This window comes from Phocoena sinus, chromosome 14 (assembly GCF_008692025.1).
Source record: "Phocoena sinus isolate mPhoSin1 chromosome 14, mPhoSin1.pri, whole genome shotgun sequence".
Taxonomy (NCBI): domain Eukaryota; kingdom Metazoa; phylum Chordata; class Mammalia; order Artiodactyla; family Phocoenidae; genus Phocoena; species Phocoena sinus.
The window spans coordinates 60629765-60648284 of record NC_045776.1 but is presented as its reverse complement, the minus strand read 5'-3'; the positions used below and the strand labels follow the sequence as shown (position 1 = coordinate 60648284).

Below are 18520 nucleotides of genomic sequence, written 5' to 3'. Positions count from 1 at the left end.
GGAAGCCTGGTCTGGTTGGTACATTTACACATTTGAAGTTCTTCCACAACGATAGAAGTTAAACCGCACTGAGTTAACTTAATTGTTTTTCAGAACAATGCCATCACAAGAAATAAGGACTGTGCCCAGTGCCTTAGTGAGTGTGATGGCCGTATGTTTACAGGAAGGGATGGAAAGTTGGGTTTGACCTGGGGATGGCCATGGCTCCGGGTTGCCAGCTCACGGTGCTGACTCTTCAGGAAAAGCAGTAAAGACTTGGTATAAACAGAGCATAAGATCATGACTTTATCTCTCCCATTCTCCCCCTGACTGTTATTACATTGATTGTGGGTCTTTTGATCATTCATCCTAATGGTTAGGACTGCAGATGCTATGTTGGTTTTCCTGCCTTAGGAAGAATCTAAATAATAGCTCTTCTAAGTCACTTAAATCCTTAATACACAAAATTAAGAAGGGCTAGAGAAATGTGAGTCTATACAAATCCTCATCAAACCAAAAATATGCTGTTCATGGGACCCCACCCAATTCAGCCTGATTCCTAGAGTCCAACGTAAGCAAAGATGTTTAAACAGAGTAGCTTCTGGCCTCAGAGCCAAGTTGATAACGTACAGGTGACTCCTATTTCATGGCTGGGAGCTCATGTTTTAAAGAAAGAAGGTTTCGTATATATTTAGCATTAAGTGCTTTAAAAATGAGTACCTGTTTGTACTCCATTAAATGATCTATTGCTTTTCTATCAGGGTGTCCCCTTGTTTTACCTGGAAACCAGGTCAGTGGGATTCCCCTTCATACTTAATGTGATGACGCCTGGCTTTGCCTTCTTCCCAAACTACCCAGCCCTGCTCTGCCCAGTGGTCTCTGTAGGGGTGATGGTGGCCTGGGATGTGCGGCTTAGTCCTCGTGTGTGTCAGTGGCCCGTTGTCTGTGCCTGGAGCACAGGGAGTCACACGGTCAGGAAACTCATAGGTGAAACATGAAATCAGAGGCAAAGAGCCTCTTCCCTCTCCTGTGTGTGGGGAGAAATATCCTGAATCACCAAAGTGTCACAAGGTCAGAGCACAGACAGCATCACTGTGCACAGGTGTCTGCCATGTCTCCCTCCCAGGCGCTGAGAGACGAACAGCTCAAAGGGAGCCCGCAGGCCTCTTTCCAGTTGGTACCTGGGGGCAGGGCTGGGATTGTGTGTCCTGTCCTTCCGTCCTTCCTGAGGGGTGTGGCTGAGACCTCATAACCTCATTTATTTGCTGTGTCTGAAAACGCACAGGGACTCGAGGGAGGGAGGCCCCCATATGACTTTTGTGAACATGTAGGACTCCCCATCCGGCGTTTCCACATCTGTGATTCGAGGCACCCAGGCCGGGCGTTTGTGGTGGGGTCCAGGGCTTGGGCCATGTGGTCCAGGATGATGCCTGTGTGGTGTCTGTGCAGACGGTGATGGGCTTGGAAGGGTGATGGCTGTGTGGCTTTGCAGGGGGCCTTGGGGGTCACACACACTCGGCCTTTCAAGTTCCTGTTGATACTCATTTCTCACGAACAGGTAGGAAAGTCCAGTGTCACCTGGGAGAACCCAACGGCATCCGCTCTGCCTGGCGGTGTAGGGCCTCTGCCGCACACGCACACACACATGCACACTCGTGCACACGCACACACGTGCACACACAGTCGCAGGCATGCACACTTGGGGCCCGGAGGAGAGGCACCTTGAATCTGCCATCAGTCAGTGTGCAATTCCTCCCTCTCTTCTTTCTCCTTGGATTTCTCAGCAAGAGTCAGATGTTGGTGTAGTGCGTCCCACAGTGCCCAGGCGGTCTCAGCGAAGCCCCTGTCCCTGGGCTGGGAGTCTCCCCACCCAGGCAGCTCTCTCGGCTCCTGGGATGCTCTCCTTGGCCCCTCGGCCTTCCAGGGTCTCACCCGAGGCTGAGCCGAGGCCCCACTTTGATGCATTTATTCACTGAGTCCCTTCTAACGCACCCCCTTGAAGATGCCTAGGATTTTGCTGTTTTGTTAACTGCTGCATTTCCAGGACACGAGACAGTCAGTAAATACTTATGGAATGAATGAATGAACGCATTCATTTCTAGAGTCTAGAGCTCTAGGAGCATTTAGGAATGCAGCCCTAGTCCTCTGCGCCCCTCCACCTCCACGAGAGCAAACGGCACAGAGCAGTTCATCACCTACACCCGTCTGTCCTCTGGGGACAGAAGCTCGGGGCAGGGAGACAGGCTATGGGAGCTTGCTATTTTAGATTTATTGGGGATCAGGGGATATGAAGTAATTGAAGAAATCAAAATGTTCTATGCTTTTCCTTACAACGTTAGGCATTTTATTTAAGCCTGTGATACTGTAGGAAGGGCAGTAAATCTTTGCTTGCTGTTCAGTTAGCAGTGGGCTTTGCATTTAAATTGAGACTTCACTCCATTAAATAGGAACCAATATATAATTAACTTCAGGTGGTCCAAATATTCCAGGTTGATGAGATATTAAATTCTTTAACCAGACGCATGTTAGGTTTCCTATACCTTATGTGTAATGAGCACCCCCATCGGCCAGTATGGTGGGAGGGTTGGTATTTTTTTTGGATGGAATGTAAGTGGTAAAACGTATGAGATGTGGAAGAAGTCCGTATACTGTATATACTCATTACATACTGGCTCATGACAATACGACTGTTATTTTGAGGTACAACATTATTACTTTGAACGTCAGAGATTTAGAAATCTCAATCTCATAGCTAGTCCTAACCTCAAGACTTTTCCTTGTGCTCTTTATATATCAGCTAAGAATTGTGTGATTTCCAGCCTTTCTTGTTGAATAATACTTATATTAAGCAACCGATTACTAGAGAGCCAGTGGCACTGCCTACTAAGTATGTATTATTATTTACAGGTATCAATTAATTTAATTCCTACAATGACCTTTTGAGGGAGCTGCCATTATTTTTAAAAACTATTATCAGAAATCCTCATGTTACAGACAAAGCCCGAGTTGGGGCGGCATAAGAACAAGCCCCAGGACACGGGCACTGTGTGGTGGCCACGCTTTTAACCACTGTGTTGTCTGACTCATGCCCAGGATGGAACACCATTCTCAGGATTTGCAAGGGTGGAGGGAAACCCACTCACTTAATAAATACTTGTTGGCTGATAGATTACCGGGTCCTGGGCACAAGCGTCTGGAGAGATAATATGGGCGTGTTTAAAGGAGACATTTTCATTTGCATCAGTGCAGATTGATGACGTACGTGTATGTTATATAGAAAATACATCTTATCAAGTGTGATTGTTTATTTCTTTCAACAAATGTTCATTGAAAGACTGCCCTTCACGGAACACTATGTTTGGGTGTGTGGAGGATAAAAATGAGAAGAAAACGTGGTTCTTCACTGGCATGGCCTCCCAAACATGCTGGCTCTTATGTATATCATTGAATGGTAGCTCTTTCAAAGAGGTTGTCTTTGGAAGCCATAGATGTATTCCAGTGACGCTGTCATTGGAACTGACCTCAAATTAGTCCTCTGCAGTTGCCTTTAGAGTTTGCCTTAATAATAGGCTCAATGGTGGCAAACCATTGTCCTTTTAAGGAGGGTCTGATCTCATAGTATTTGGAGTCAAGTTTGATGAGGGAAAAACTGGTGATGAAATCAGTCATGTCAATTTTAGAAAAGAAAAAGACAAAACCCAGAGTATTTAGTATAAAACAAAGTGTCTGAAGGTGACTCCTCATGATTGGTGAGGAGGTTTAAGATTTATTGGCACGAGGGCACCATGGTTGATACACACGAATGACAAACACATGGAACATCTTTCCATGATGGGTTTGTGTGGATAGACGAGATCTAGGATATCAGGCAAAATGAGATGCGGAAGCGAGAAGGCAACATCCTGAAGGAGGTGTTGATTAGCTTGATCTACAGGGGAATCTTGACCACAAGAGTCAGGCTGCACCTGCCTGGCCCAGACCAGAGGCTCAGAGGGAGTATCTGCAGAGATCCGTGAACTGAGGGTGCTAATAGTATGTCACATTTCCTATGTGCCAGGAACTGTTGTAAGCACTCCCTGTGTGCTAACTCATTTAATTAGAGGTTAGCAAAATCATGCAGTGAAAAGGCAGGACCCCCTCCATTCTGGAATGAAAAAAAAACGCACTGGGTTATAAATCCACTTAACCAACTAGGAACACTGCACAGTGAGGGGATAGACTGCTCCATTCCCTGCACCTGACCATACTTTATTAGATTTTGATTTTGTAAATGCTCAGAGTCCCAAGTCTTTTTCAGTTGGTTTCAACAGAAATTTTTACATCCTTGCATGCACTTTGGATAAACGACAGCTCTAACTTTATCAATAACGTGTCCAGGGTCTGGGGTGAGAGACACACATCTGGCTACAGTGTGAAATCTGGGGTTTGCTGGAAATCGCTTGCCTGGTCCTGCCTGCAGCTTGTCTTTGTTCATGTGCCCTCCTGCAGGCTGGGGTGGGTAAGAGGATCTTCTCCATTCTTTTTTGGGGAGAGTCATTTACTAATTGGGGGCTGCTTAAAAAGGAATTCTCCGAACGTCAAGACTACAACACTTGCTGGGAAATATTAGCAGTTGACCTACAGCAAAGATATCTTAGAAGCATCATCATCTAATCAGTTCACATGTGAAATGTTTATGTCACACACACTCACACACACACACACACACACACACACACACACACATGCCAAAGGAGCAGAGATGAGTGTTGTCTAAGGAGGGTAATTACTTCTAACAGCAAAGCTGTCTTCTAGTCCAGGGACCCATACTCACTGGGAGCCTTCTCTGAAATCGGATGACATTAGTAGGTGAGAACAGAACTCCCAGTGGTGGAGGAAAGGGAAGGGCTTTGGGTGCTGGGTGGGTCTTTCTTAATTTAAGTCTCCCTGTTCAGTTACGAAGTCCAGGTCCTCCCGGAGCAGGTGAAACACAGATGTGGGTCCAGCCCTCGGCTGAGGCGGTCACGTTACCAAAGGAAAACAAAAGGGCGAAACTTTCAGGATTTTTCCTCCAAATATTTTTCAATATGGGGTTTCATGAAGAAGATTTTCTCCTCCCTGTTAGGAAAGGAGTGGGTCTCTGAAATATCTTTTTTTTCTAATTAACTTTGCTCTGTTATTTTGAGCAAGGTAGCAGTTCCTTTTCTGTATTTGCTTGTGTTTACAACTCAAAAGTTTTTAAGAAGGCAGTTTTTCTCGTTTTGGGGATCTCATTTGGGAGGGGGTGGATGGAATTAGACGGGCGGTAATGGAGAGGCTTCACTGTGCTTTGAGGACAATTGTGAGCAAGTGAAATTTTAGCAGGTCAAGTTCACTTTTGTAAACTGTTGCCAAAGTTATTCCAAGATGATAGGGAAGAATATTTTCTCTCCATCTCTGAACAGGAGTCCTAGTTTAAGAGGAAATTGTAATCATCATGGAGTAGAGTGTGTGTGTGTGTGTGTGTGTGTGTGTGTGTGTGTGTGTGTGTGTGTAAAATAATCACCAGAGGGCCTTGCCCTGAGGTTCTGACCCAGGGTACACTTTACCAGAATCACTAAAGACTCCCTGAGAAAAGAAAAATGATGTTCCATTTGCCGACATGAAGAGGCTAAGAGGTCTGTAACTTGTAAAGACGTGTTTAGACGTCAGAGAGGAAATAGTAGCAGATATTTTAAACTGCTTGCATCTGGTTTTTGTTGAAAACACTGTTAATCTTTATACTATTATTATTATACCATAATAAACCATCTGGTTTATTATGTCATCATAAAGCAAAAGGCAAGAAAATATTTAATTGAACAAATTCTTTGGGGTAGGTGTTCTATTACCAATATCAGCTCACGACCAAACAGAATGCTACCAAAATGATTAGATGCTTGTTTCTTGAACTTTTGAATAAATTAGTGATAGGTCTTTTAGGTTTCTTTATCTGTCCTTTTGAGGGGGCGGTGGTGGTTTTGGATTTGGCAAAGACTATTCAGTGACACAGGAGAACTTTGAGGCAACACATATAATTCTCAGCTCAGGAAACATTGGGTCGTATTATTATGACTAAGGAGAGGTTTTCACAAGTCCTAAACTCTGGCTGTGATAAACCAAATCTGCAGTGTGGCCTCACTTGTTATTTAGATGCTGTCTGTCATGACAGGGAAGGGGGTCAGCTGGACTGGATGTCAGTTTGCTGATTCACACTTCAAATCACTTTTCTTTTGTTTACTCACTTGATAAACATTTACTTGTGCCTGGTCAACGCCGTCCTGGGTAGTTGGACGCTGTACAGTGAATGGCACAGTCTCTCTGGCCCCAGGATGTGAATTAGCACGATCGTGGGCAGGTTCCTTCGGTTCTCAGAGTCCCGCTTTCCTCCTGTGTTGAGTCCTGGTGCTGGTCTTGATCAGAACCTTAAGACGTCTGCCAGTGGGATCAAGTTCATGGACACACCTCCCTGTGCTCTGTGCTGAACAATGGTTAAAGAGCCCAGAGAAGGAGATCATCACTCTTCTCTTACTTTAAAAATTTATTTTCCCTTTGAAAGGGTTCAACTGATTTGATTTGCTTCTGTGTGTATTTGAAGTCAATTTATTGCAGTTTTGAGGCTGACTTACTTCAAAGTCTGGACGAGACTAATTTCTGATGGATTCACTTGTTAGAGTCTAGGCTTTACTTTGTGGGTAACTATTTCTCTTAAACAGACCCACGTGTATTTGCACAGATTCATACAAAAGAACCCTTTGAGATGACAACGTACATTTAGCTTTCAAACAGTGCGAATTATTCATTAGAAGAAAAATAAGTAGATAACACATGCTTGCTCTTTGCGGGGCAGCTCCCCCAAGCTTTCTAGACAGTAACTCCCTGAGTCCTTCTAACACTCCTGTAAGATAGGAATTCGTATTGTTCATATTTTACAGACAAAGAAGCTGAGAAACACACAGAGGTTCATGAATAATTCCTGAAATGAACATTTTAAAAATTTGATCCAGTGAGTGAAAGCTTCTAATATAAATAATTCAGTTACCGACCGAGGCATTTCCCACCTTTGACTGGTTTTATTATAAAATTAATACAGAGTGAAAATAAGTGGAGGGATTTTGCATGTAATCCAGCTGCCTTATGACAATATGAGTGGACAATTTTTGTACTTTAAACCACCTTTTAGGATATTTGCTCAGCATTAAGCAGAGAAGAGAATCCCAAGGATAATTTTTTTTTTCTGAATCTTTAAAAATTATTCATTTATTATGTATTGACTAAAAGACCATTCACATTTCTTGGTCTCATTCAGTAGGTTATGTCGTATGATATTGACGCACAGTATGTGTTCGATTTCTTTTGTTCACTGAATGAGCATCACTGTGCATCTGTAGTGGGTGGCCGGCTGGGTGCCGCTGCTCCCGGTGACCGTGACACTGGTCCTTGTGAACGCCCAGCTCACCGTTTAGCACACCCCCTCCCTCCATTCTCCTCATCCCCTCTCCTTCCTTCCTCCTTTCCATTCTCACTCCTTGGCCACCATCATTTATTTTTTAAATTAGTTTTGCCTAAATATATATCCTGCCTTTCAAGTTGCCAACGCTCTGTACACTTAAGGAATATTTGGGGAAGGCCACTCTCCGCCTCCTCTGCTGGCCCGGCACCCATGATGCTGGTGACACAGGGTGGGCTGGCCTGGAGCCCCTTCCAGAGCCCCAGACCTGCAGGAGGACGGCCTGGAGTCCGGGCATGTGTGTGTCCTGGAGTGGCCTCTTTTTCTTTGTCCCCCTGCAGCCTGGCCACCCATGACCAGGGTTACAGGGTCCATTGGCAATTGGGTGCAAAGGACTGTTCTTCTCTGCTCCATCATATCAGGTTCTTTTGGATATAATGGCCTCTGCAAGAGGAAAATTGCTCTTCTAAGATTCAGGGGCGCCTGGCAAGCTGGTGCTGCTGCCTGGGTGGGGATGTCCCCCTGCCCCACAGTGGATCTGAGCTGCTCTGCCCAGACCTCTGCCCCAAACACACACACACACACACACACACACACACACGCCTCTTTAGGATCAAGGCATTGATTCTCTCCATTGTTTGGCATGATGGTGGCCAAGGGCTCACGGCCCTGTCCGTCCATCTCTGAGAACCGTCCCAAGCTGAGAGGGTCTCTCCAGGTGGTAGATGTGGCCCCCATTTTGATGACTGGTTATGGTGGGGTCTCCTTGCCTTTCTGGGACAGTCCTGCTGTCTCAGCTCCGGAGCTTCCTGTGGGGTCGTCTGAGCCTCTGCCATCACCGAGTTGCACCCCAGCCTCTCCCTCTCCCCGGCCTTGCTGCCCTCCCTCCCTCCACAGTCTGTGTCCCTGGCCCGAGTGGGTCATCTAAGACCTGCTGACACAGGGCCCTGGCCAGGAGGGCCCGTGAAGCCTGGATTTTGGCCCCTGTTGTGCTGACCAAAACAACAGGATTGTGTGCTTCAAGGGGAAGGGGTCCCTACTCCAGTACAGGATTGTGTGCTTCCAGGGGAAGGCGTCCCATGGGTGGGCGAAGCTAGCAGTAGCCCTGCAAAAAAAAAAAAAAAAAAAAAAAAAAGGAGGAGAAAGCACATTTTAGAGCAACACACAATTTTCCTGAAGATGAGCCCCATTTACCCAACATGGTCCTGTCAATTCCCCTCCTAACTTCCTCAGCGTTCTTGAGAAGTGCGCTGAGTGATTACCCAGCAGCCATTAGTCTGTAAGGTTCCGGCCTCAGCTTCCCCAGAGGGACCTGGCCACGCAGAGGCTGCAAAGATCCATCACTGCTCCTCTCAGTTGAGAGGCAGAAAGCGAGCAGAGGAAGCGGCTAATAGCAAGGCCAGGTCTGGACGGCGGAGTGATGGGCACCGAAGTCGCAGGACCAGCGTCTTCCGGTCACGGAGGCCTTACTGCCTGCCTCTGCTGTTTCTTTGTTCCACGGTTACTCGCTAGCGGACTGTGTGATAGGTGAGGATTAATTATCTGTTTGCTGCCAGGCTCATTCAACGGCCCGCTTATTGGAAGGCATGATCATGCATGCTGGTCGCGGCTGGCTGCTTGTTCATGGAAACAAGTGTTGGGCAAACACTCGTTCATCTGATGAGCTGACAATGGTGATGGGGGCTGGTGGGCTGCACCTGTCTTTAAACAGCAGTGACGGGCTCTGTCATTCAACCAGATGCTGCTCATCAAATATTCAGCAGCCAGAGCTTTCACAAAGGCCTTTCATCGGCTCACGTGCAAGCAGAAGGGAGAAAGGAGGCCAAGCTTCTGAAAGCTGGGCTGGGCTAAGCTTTTTTGTTTGGAAATGGGGCAGTGGCTAGTTGGAAGGAGGGATGATTAGAGAATGGTTACCCGGGGAATTTAAACATATTTGTGGTCCGGAGTTTTGCTGTTTTTTGGACTTTGTGTGGAACACCCTAACAGAATCTCAATGAACGAGTCCCCTGCATTAATTCCTGGGATAATCTGTCACAGAAAGATAGACTTACACTGAGTGGGGGACAGGCTGAAGTATTGATTGATTCATTCATTCATTCACTCACTCGTGTCACATATATTTATGAGGCATTTACTCTTTGCAAATAATATGTTAAGAACTGGTAACACAACAGAAAGCAAAAGTAAACAACATAGCTCTATAATCCAGAAATTTACTCTCCATTTAGTGATACTAAAGGATAAGTTTAACTTTTCAGACTACATTCTAAAGTCTAAATATAGTTGACCCTCATCATTGGCATATTCTGTATTTGTGAATTAAATTTACTTGTGACCCCAAAATAATAATGGTCACACAGCTTTCATGGTCATTGTCAGACCCAAGCAGAGCGGCAGGGGATTGGAGTTGCTGGCCACTTATGTGCAACCGAGGAAGGTCAAGGCGAGGCTCTCCTTCTGGGTTCAGCTCAGACTGTGAACAAGTGTCCTGTTTGCAGTCTAGCTAGTGCCATGTGTACCACGTTTCTGTTCTTTGTGTTGGTGATGTTGCTGTTTAAAATGGCCCCAAGCGTAGTGCTAAGTGCTGTCCTGTGCTTCTAAGTGCAAGAAGGCTGAACATGTGATCCTGCAATCCCACTCCTGGGTGTAGAACCGGAAAAGATGAAAACTGTAATTCGACAAGATATACGCACCCCTGTGTTCATAGAAGCACTACTTACAATAGCCAAGACACGAAGCAACCTAAGTATTCATCGACAGATGAATGGATAAAGAAGATGTGGTATATGTATATGATGGCATACTACTCGGCCATAAAAAAGGATGAAATAATGCCATTTGCAGCAACATGGATGGGCCTAGAGATTATCATACTAAGTAAAGTAAGTCAGAGAGAGACAAATATCACTTATATGTGGAATCTAAAAATGAATTTATTTACAAAACAGAAACAGATTCACAGACATAGAAAGCAAACTTACGGTTACCAAAGGGGAAAGGTGGGGGATAAATTAGGAGTTGGGGATGAACGTATACACCCTACTATATATGAAACAGGTAAACAACAAGGACCTACTGTAGGGCACAGGGAACTCTACTCAATATCTTGTAATAACCTATAATGGAAAAGAATCTGAAAAGGAATATCTATCTATATCTATCTATATCAAGATATAACTGAATCACTGCTGTACTGCTGAAACTAACACAACATTGTAAATAAATTATGCTTCAATTTAAAAAAAATGAAAATAAAAGAAGGCTGGGATGTGCCTTATGGAGAAAGTACGTTTATCAGAGAGACCATGTTCAAGCAGGGGTCATGGTGCTGTTGGCCATGAGTTCACTGTTGATGAATCTATTGAATAAGGTGTCTTTAAACAGGTTATGTATTGATCGGCTGATGAAAATGTTGTAACCCGAGGCTCCCAGGAACCTACTGTATTTCCCCGTACTGTCCCATTCAGTTCAGGGCAACGTCATAGAGCATCACTACTGCAAATAACAAGAGTTAACTGTATACGTTTTGCGCTAGAATTTGGGGCTTAGGGTTCTAGTGACATAGAGCTTGAAGTAGGAGAGGAGAACTGTCATACTGTTTGCAAGGGGTTTCCTAAAATTGGGGCTAGAATTTTCTTTAAGGTGAGTTATATTAAGACATCTTGGACAATTGTGTGGCTGAGGAGAGCCTCTGTAAAGTTGTCACCACTTCTTTGGTGAAGTGTTCTCTATATTTGATTTGCAATTAGCTGTGTTTTTTCCTGCATTGTTTTCTTAAAGGCCTAGAATTTTAAACCTGGGACACAGATCTACCTCTGGATGTGCTGGGTGTTAGTGTCCTTACAGGAATGGTGCAGAGGAGGACTGTGGAAGAAGCTTGCACTTTTTAAGCTTTCAGTGTTTAAATGACTCATTAATGTAATAATAATGCTATTTATTTTCACATTTCACAAAGACCTTTTACTTTGATTATTTCTTATAATACTCACAATATCCTAAGAGATAGTATTTTCCCACCTTATAAACGAGGAAGAGGCTTAGGTTAACTTGCCAGATGTTTGTCAGATTTTATATATATATATATATATATATATATATATAAAACATATAATTATACATATGTGTATATATATAACTGTCTCCTACATTTTTGTGTCCCCAATTATGGCTCTAATGTATCCTAATTATGAAAGCTATGAAAGGATTGTTATCAGAACTCTTGGATAATGTCAGTACCAACATATTGATGAGACAGTTTTCACTTACAATAGGATTATTAAAAAAATCAGTAAGCTCTCTGTTTACTTCAGGAAGTATATATAGTTTGGGAGAAAGTGGATACTTTTTCCCCATGAATTTCATGAATTTTTCTTATTCTCAAGTCTTGTTTAACCTATAGATTTGTTCTCTCTCTCTCTCAACCTCTCTTCTACACAGAGACAAAATCTCTCTGACAAAATGACAATCAAATTATTAACAGTCCATTCATACATATGTATATGTAATAATTGTGATTACTGGAAAAAATAAAGTGTGGCCAATTTAAATTTGAATTTCAGATAAGTAACAAATAATTTTTTTGTATAATTTTGTCCCCAATTACATGGAACATACTTATTAAAAATTAAATTATTCATTTTTTTTGAGGTTCAAATTGAACTGGATGTCCTGCATTTTTATTTGCTAAAATCTGGCAGCCCTAATAATAATCATACTTGTGTGTGTGTGTGTGTGTCAGGAAGGAGCTATTCACCACCTTTTCAGATGAGATCGGGTGCTTTCAGGGTGTATGGCTGTAGATGCCCCACCTTTTCAAGTCACCATTTGCTTGGCTCAGTTTGTGCTCCAGGAGAGAAGCATTTCTAAACTCTGCTTTTCAGTTTCATGCAAAATGTTGATCTACCCTATCAGCTATTCATTTGTACAAATATGGGATGATAACAGCAAAATGTTGGAAATGGGATCAGGCTGGTCTTCGAGTTAGCTGATTAAACTTGTCTCTAGTATATGCCCCTCTTTTGCCAAAACATTTTTCGCTGAGCTGTTTTGGGATTAGAGCCAGCGTGCTGATAAAACTGAAACCAAAAGTTGTCACCAGAAGAATACACTAAAGAAGTATTTTCTGTGTCTCACTTAACTATACATTTGATTCAACTTAGCAGGTTGGTTGTGGTCCCTAAGTCACTAGCTCAAGGTTCCTAGTGATGGTTTACAATGCACGGCAACTGCTGTGGGTTTTATTTCCTGCATCCCTTTCCTGCCTCCCAAAGAGTATGACACTGCAGTGACGCCCCATCAAACACACCCATCCAGACTGGCCTGAATGAACACACATGTTATAACTCTTGTGGGAGATGGTTACACGGTGACCCGCACTGCGTTCCTCCCGTGGGACAGTGTATTTCCTGGAGAGAACATTTGGCCTTTAAGGAGTAGTGTGAAATAGATGTATGGACAGGGGATGCTCGCCTACCAGGGGCTCGGAATATGGCCTTCTTGACCAGGACAGTGGGGACGTGGTTAAAATGGGTGCGTAGACACTCTTTCTGCTCAGTTCCAGGTATAAGTCTTGATGTAGCTGCATTTTGCACAAAGTGTCAATATAGATAGTGCCTGCACAGATGTCACTGTTGGAGAATGAGGTGAAGATGAAACAAGTAGATGGGTTCCTTACAGGATGTTTTACTCAGTTTTCCAAATTATATAAAGTTTATATTTTTTCCAAGTGGTATTCAAGCAACAATAATTTGTACTATTTTCCCACGTTAAGAAGATCCATACAATTGACAGAGCGGGAAAATGAACAAATTTAGTCTAAACACAAAAAGACCACAGATGTGGGGTGATAATACTGGAAAATAAACAATGAAGAAATCACAGTTTCCTCCAGTTTGAACTATTTAGTTAAAAACCCACTGACCTTTAGAAACAATAAGAGTGAGTGTCTGGAATGCAGGATGGGTTCTATGTGCTGTTTTGCTCTGAAATCACATCTCTGTCCCTCCCTGGGCTGAGGGCCATGCTGCCCAGTACACCCCTCCTCTGATCTGTGTGGGCCTTTCACAGCTCCTGGGCTTGGTCTGCAATTATTCTTTCTCCTCCTTCCTGGAGCCTTGTGATTGAATTTGGCGAGCGTGTGAGTAGTGTGGCATCATCTAATCTCCAAGTGTCCACGTGTACCTGCACCTCACCGTTCAGGGTCCCCCTGGCCAGTCACCCCAGAGGGTTAGGGGCAGTGATGAGAGCAGTTTAATTGAAGACAGGCCATTCAGTGGTTCAGGATTTTTTTTTTTTTTTTTGCGGTACGCGGGCCTCTCACTGTTGTGGCCTCTCCCGTTGAGGAGCACAGGCTCCGGACGCGCAGGCTCAGCGGCCACGGCTCATGGGCCCAGCCGCTCCGCGGCATGTGGGATCTTCCCGGACCGGGGCATAAACCCACGTCCCCTGCATCGGCAGGCCGACTCTCAACCACTGCGCCACCAGGGAAGCCCAGTTCAGCCTTTATTTTCCAGTTTTCTCACCTGCCATGGACCATCCAAATACCAACACCAGACTCCTCCTCCTCGTCCTCACACCTTCAGAAGACACCCCAAGTTCTGGGCTGGGTATTGCGACCCGTCCAGAGACAAGTTTCTCTTTCCACCAGAGGGAGCTGCTTTCTCCAAAACAGCTCCAACTGTGGCATTTCAAGGCCTTTTAGACAGTTCCCACTAACCCCATTTACTTGGCCTCATTTATACTTTTTTTTTCTAGAAAAATAAAGATAATTTAAAGTAACCCTTTATTGTGAGTACTGTTGGAGTTTAAGTTATGAAAAAACAAGAATTTGGGGGAAAGGAGGCTGATGGGATCCAGTTTCATGGGAAGGAAAGGAAAGCAGCACTAGTGTAAGAACTTAATGATGAGACCAAAATACACTCTTCACCCTGACAACGAGGTTCATTATGGCGGTGGGACCAAAGCGTGGGAGAAAAGATTTCAGAAAGGGAAGTGCCCTACCATAAGTATAAAGTCAGAAAGTAACCCTTATATAAATACATAGATAATATTAGACTAGGTACATAGATAGTATTAGGCTATGCATTTTCTATATGAGTGATACAGTCCTGAACAGTACAGAGCATCCCAAGCCAAGTCCTTTCATGCTATCGTTCAGGAATGGCAGCAAAACATCCACTTAGGTACCTGATTGTACCACAGACACGTGATATAGTTATTCTGTCAATAGTGATGATGACAGTTATGTTCTCGTGATATTCTCAGTATACCCATTACCTCTGAGGTCCTTACTGGAGATTTGCCAAGTTAGGACGCAGGATACAAAGAAGTGTAAATAAACCAATGCCTCTAAACTGAAGGAGTTTCCAGTCTAATTCTGAGATCATACTTGGAAATCTGAGTCAATGTGTAAGTGTAACATCATGTCAATAATAGGAATAACAGCACAAATAACTAAAGTTTGCCACTATGTAAATAATATGTATAAATGTATATCGTATGTTATGTAACTAAAGAGAATGGGGAGGAGCATTTACCGAAAGCTCTGATTTTAGTTGGGCGTCATTAATACGCAGCCCGTCTTTGAGGCTACGTCTGGCCAATAACTCTGTATGGTTTTTTTTTTTAATTTTTATTTATTTACTTATTTATTATTTATGGCTGTGTTGGGTCTTCGTTTCTGTGCGAGGGCTTTCTCTAGTTGCGGCGAGCGGGAGCCACTCTTCATCGCGGTGCGCGGGCCTCTGACTATCGCGGCCTCTTGTCGCGGAGCACAGGCTCCAGACGCACAGGCTCAGTAATTGTGGCTCACGGGCCTAGTTGCCCCGCGGCATGTGGGATCTTCCCAGACCAGGACACGGACCCGTGTCCCCTGCATTGGCAGGCAGACTCTCAACCACTGCGTCATCAGGGAAGCCCCTCTGTATGTTTTTTGAGCCTTCTGAAATGTGCAGGTGGGGCCATGTCACCTGTGACCTTCCGAGCGCAGTTTATCTGAAGCTGTTCTGACTTGTCCAGCTCTCGGTTAAAGGGTGCGCGTCTGTTTGTGCGTCTGGAGTGGGCAGGGGGGATGCGGAGGTTAATACAGCTGGAGGTTAATACACCTGTTCGTAATAAAGCATCAGGAAGCGATATCCTTGGGGGATCTTAACATATCAAGTGCCTTAGCATGTTTTTACTAATTTTTGATCCTGAGGGTGGTGATGGAAAGGGGAAGAAAACGTGTGTGTGCATGTGGGAGTGTGTTCGTGTGTATTTTAAATGGATCCCACTTAAGAAGGGGGTTACTTAGGTCCAGGGGATGAGAAGAAAGGGGAGAATGAGCTAGGAGAATTCACAGGATTTGCCTGAATATTTGCAAGGAGAGAATACTGTAAAATAAAGCCAGAACGTGGGGCATCACAGAAACCTTCCCCAAAGCAGCCTGGTTTTCAAGAAATCTGTTAAAACGATGTCTCTACCATATTCTGGAACTTGGCACTGCTTTTTTTCCTCTTTCTGCCTATAGAACGTTTCATTTGTCGGGAAGAAGTCCAGTCAGTGCCCGGGTGTTAAATTCTTCAGAGCGTGTGCTCCTGCCACCTAATCATTCCCCAGCACAGCTCTGCCCCCGGGGCTGCATGTCTGCAGACCGCACCTTGCTCTTTATGACTCTTAAGTGTCCGAGTGTATTTCCTTCCCGCCCCCTTTCTTTCCCCTCCTCCCTTCCCTCTTCCTTTCTTTCTTTTTTTTTTTTAACATCTTTATTGGAGTATAATTGCTTTACAGTACTGTGTTAGTTTCTGCTTTACAACAAAGTGAATCAGTTATACATATACATATGTTCCCATATCTCTTCCCTCTTTTCATTCTCACCGTGGAAACCTACAGACAGTGTGAATTTTGTTAGGACCAATTTTGTAAATTAGTCATGCTTTAGGCAATGCCCTTGGGTCCCTTATTTTGTGTAAGGACCCATCAGTTACGTATCTGTGGATACATGGAAAAAATTGGAAAAATTAATCATTACCGTTTATAATTTCTTTTTTAATTTAAATTTTCTTTTATATTTATACAGTTGATTTATACAGTTGATTCACAATGTGTCAGTTTCAGGTGTACACATTGATTCAGTTACACATATGCATATATCCATTCTTTTTCAGATTCTTTTCCCGTATAGATTATTACAGAATATTGAGTAGAGTTCCCTGTGCTATATAGCAGGTCCTTGTTGATTATCTGTTTTATTTATAGCACTGCATGTTTGTCAATCCTAGTCTCCCAATTTATCCTCTCCCCCACCTTTCCCCTTTGGTAACCATAAATTTGTTTCTGAAGTCTATAATTTCTAAAAGCATCCTATGTGATCTAATTTGTCTGTCTCAACTATACTTATGGGTTGCATGGAGCTCATTTCATTTCTTTTCTTTTGCATTTTACCAATGAATAAATTGAATTGAAGAGAAGTTGCATAATTCATCAAAAGCCACCAAGTAAGAAGTGGCAGAGCTAAAAGAGGAGAATTCCACAGTTTGGAATTCTGATTCAGGGCTCTTCCCTAACTACCGTGCTGCTTGATGGCTACAGTGCCATGCCTTCCCCAGAGGTGTGACCTGTCCTTACGCAGGAAGTTTGCATTCAGGGAACCATATCCCAGAGCTCATGGGTGTTGATAAATGGTGGGGGGTAAAGGAGAACTGGGATTGGACCTAAAACTTTTGGAATGAATGGAGAGTCTTAAATAAGGGCCTTGGCTTACGCTTGCCAGGGGAATGGTTTCCTTTTAATTTCCTGTCATTGAATAAGTTTGGGTTAAAAATTAGGGAAAGAAAATACACCTTAGAAATAATATTGCTCCGCTCAGCAGTTTGAAGGCTTGTGGCTCTTCTTTGCAAGTAATTTATATTATCCAAATATAATATGATGAATTCTGTGTGAATAGGTGGTATGATTTTGATGGCTATGTTATTTTATAGTAATTCTGGTGACTGGGATCTGGAGAAGAAGAAATTTATACAGAAGCTAAGATGCTAAAGTAGTGTTAGGGTGTGCTGAGGACCTCTTACAGTATTTGAGCCAGTGAAAACCGTGTGATACTGTCCGTTGTATTCTTACTTCTCACCCAGTTTTATTTATTTATTTACTTAGTAAATTTAAGTATAGTTGATTTACAATATTTTTGGTGTACAGGAAAGTGATCCAGTTTTTTATATATATATATATATATATTCAGATTCTTTTCCATTATAGGTTATTACAGGATATTGAATATAGTTTCTTGTGCTATACAATAGGACCTTTTAATCTATTTTATATATAGTAGTGTGTATCTATTCTGTTAATCCCAAATTCCTAATTTATTCCCTCTCCACTTTCCCCTTTGGTAACTTCTGTGTGAGTTTGTAAACAAGTTCATTTGTATCATTTTTTTTAGATTCCACATATAAGCCATATCATATGATATTTGTCTTTCTCTGTCTGACTTCACTGAGTATGATAATCTCTAGGTCCATCCATGTTGCTGCAAATGGCATTATTTCATTCTTTTTTATGGCTGAGCAATATTCCACTGTATATGTGTATCACATCTTCTTTATCCATTCCTCTGTCGATAGACATTTAGGCTATTGTAAATAATGCTGCTATGGATATTGGGGTGCATGTACCTTTTCGAATTATGGTTTTCATCTTTCCAGACATATGCCCAGGAGTGGGATTGCTGGATCATATGGTAGCTCTGTTTTTAGATTTTAAGGAACCTCCGTCCTGTTTTCCATAGTGGCTGCACCAGTTTATATTCCCACCAACAGTGCAGGAGGGTTCCCTTTTCTCCACACCCTCTCCAGCATTTATTATTTGTAGACTTTAAAATGATGGCCATTCTGACCGGTGTGAGGTGACACCTCATTGTAGTTTTGATTTGCATTTCTCCAATGATTAGTGATGTTGAGCATCTTTTCATGTGCCTGTCGGCCATCTGTATGTCTTATTTGGAGAAATGTCTATTTAGGTACTCTGCCCAGTTTTTTTTTTAATATTGAGCTGTATGAGCTGTTTTTATATTTTGGAAATTAATTTTAATGTTACTTTCTCCCAGTTTATTCCACAGGACAA

General features: G+C 43.2%; 1 protein-coding gene across 2 annotated transcripts in view; it reads left to right on the top strand.

Moving 5' to 3' along the window:
- The window catches only part of PIEZO2 (piezo type mechanosensitive ion channel component 2), a 326164-nt gene that overhangs the window by 59403 nt on the left and 248241 nt on the right, over positions 1-18520 (top strand). The gene's annotated exons all lie outside the window — the stretch shown is intronic.